Below are 2,494 nucleotides of genomic sequence, written 5' to 3'. Positions count from 1 at the left end.
CATCATCCTTATTTAAATTTTCAGTCCTTCAGTCCTCATCCTGGGGTTTTTCTGGTTTGCTCAGCTATACATTTTGAAAGATCTTGTTATGTTATTTATTTCATTTTATTTTATTTTTACATTTCTGGATGTTTTGTTGCATGAAGCTTTTAGGTTATCTGTCTCTAGAATTGCTGAATATAGAAGTTGACCACTCCCCCTTAATCTTTAAATCAAGAGAAAAATTGAGGTCACATCACTGCTATCTAATGAATTATTTGTATAGATGTAGAAAAGATAAATATTTATTGATCTAATCAGATGAGTGAAAGTTTAGTAAGCTTTCCTTGACATATTGACACACATGGGCCATCCAGTTTTCCATCCTTTAACAAATCTCACTTGAGTTCTATTGGCATAATTAAGTGGGGTTGATAAACCATCTATTTTTTCACTCCCCTGGAGCCTGACACCCAGCAATCAGGCTTTGAAACCAAAGCACTTCTTTGCCAGGTTAACTAAGAAAAGTGAAGACTATTCTTAGCCTCCTGCCTCACACTTTCATCTCCACTGTGGAAGAGATGGCTGAAATACCGAGCCAAAAGCCAGCTGGGGGAAGCCACACAGTTTTTGGGATGTTTCTAAGCTATCCCCTCACAGGGACCTGCCTTAAGGACACGGGGATTTAGAGCCACTTGCTTGCTCAATGTCTTTGGGCTTTTGGGCTTTTGTTACTTTTCTCATCTGGACAGGGGTAAAGTGGAGTCTCATCGTTTACCCAGGGGTCAGACTCTTAAGTCAGTCCTCAGGGCAAAAATCATTGTATAGTTCAAATTAAATCTACCTGAGAAGGCGATGTGTTAAAGAAGCATGCTGGGCTATTTCACGGGAGATGGGGGGAACACATGGCCACATTTTCTTCCAATACTGAAAGATCACAGACTTGAGCTGAGATGCAAAAGGCCATTTGCAAAAGGGAGCAGAGCAAGAATTCCACTCATTATAGAAGACAAGTATACTTCAAGATGAGCAAACAGCAGATTCACACCTCCTGTTTCATACACTCACGGTGCTTTCACTCAGAATAGTGGGCAGAATTGTCCAAACTGTTTATACTGGGTTTTCTGTTTTGTTGGTGTTTGCTGACACCTTATAATTGAATTATCACATTTAATTAATTGCTATCTTCGATACTGTGAGAATTACATTGAGTAATCATTGTGATGAATGCTTTGTAAACTTTGGATCCTTGTGGTAGTCATTGGTGCAGTTCTCCAAATATTCTGGTTCCAGGCATGTGGTAAGTTTTCATATCCCCCTTGAAGTTGCATATGGCCATGTGACTTGCTTAGACCAGTGGGATAGAGGAGAAATGACATGGTCACACCTGAATGGAAGCTGTAAGAACACAGTCTGTAATTCTCATGTTCCTCTCTCTGCCGTAGCAACATTCCATAGTGTGGAGACAGCAAAATTCCCAGCTGACCCCATATGGAGATGAGCAAGAAATAAACCTGTCGTAGAAGCCACTGAAATTTGGGGATGTTTGTTATTACAATATAACTTATGTGGTATTGTGCTGTTTACACAGGGCTTAAGCCAATCAAGGCTTATTATGGTGAAGGTACAATTTAAATAGAATTCACACCTATGAATTCTATTTAAAACTAAAATTCGAACTCTTGACAGAAGAAGATAAATCCAAGATCCTTCAAGGATATATTTGAGTCATGCCCTGTTTCCACCAACCAAACATGAGCATTCATAAAAAAGGTGGGAAATTGCTATTTAGTGAGCCCCTTCTCTGTTCTGGCGCTGTGCTAGAGCTAATTGCACAAACGAGCTCATTCAGTCCTAACAGCGGCACTGGGAAGAACCCTGGGTGTTATTTCTGTTGCTCAATATAAAAAGTGAACCTGAGAGATGTTAAATGTCCCAGGTCACACAGCTAGCGAATAAGCAGATGGGAAAATTATTTTAGAGTGCACAAAATGCTACTTTAATGTACAGTGACAGTTTTAGCTTAAACCTAGAAATTGGCTAGGAGTACCTGCTTGCTGAAGGTTAGTTGCTCAGCTTAAGGGTTAACTACTCATTCTGAGTTTAAAAGGGAAAACTTAAGTCTACCTACTGCATCGACCTTGACTTTCAAAAAGTCACCCTAATGTAAACTTCAACATAACAGCCCTAACTCATGCGCAGGCCACCCCTAGCCATTTAGAAGTTAACTTACTGTTTTGGGTGGGAATGTTGGTTGGACTCTTTTACCAGAGCTTGTTTTATTGCTTGATTCATATTATTATATCTTTCCTTTAAAAAAAAAAAAAAAAGCAACCTAAAATGATATGTTTTCAGAATGCTACACCTTTCAAATTCAGATTTTTAAAAAATTGCCAAGTCAAATATCTTCATTTGCATTTAGTATAAAATAGTATGAATAACTGAGATTAACACTTAATTGCTTAAGAATATCATCGTTTAGCACACATTATGAAGACAGCCATCTTATTTTAGT

This window comes from Pteropus vampyrus, unplaced genomic scaffold (genome assembly GCF_000151845.1).
Source record: "Pteropus vampyrus isolate Shadow unplaced genomic scaffold, Pvam_2.0 Scaffold5, whole genome shotgun sequence".
Classification (NCBI taxonomy): domain Eukaryota; kingdom Metazoa; phylum Chordata; class Mammalia; order Chiroptera; family Pteropodidae; genus Pteropus; species Pteropus vampyrus.
This window is presented reverse-complemented; position numbering follows the sequence as displayed.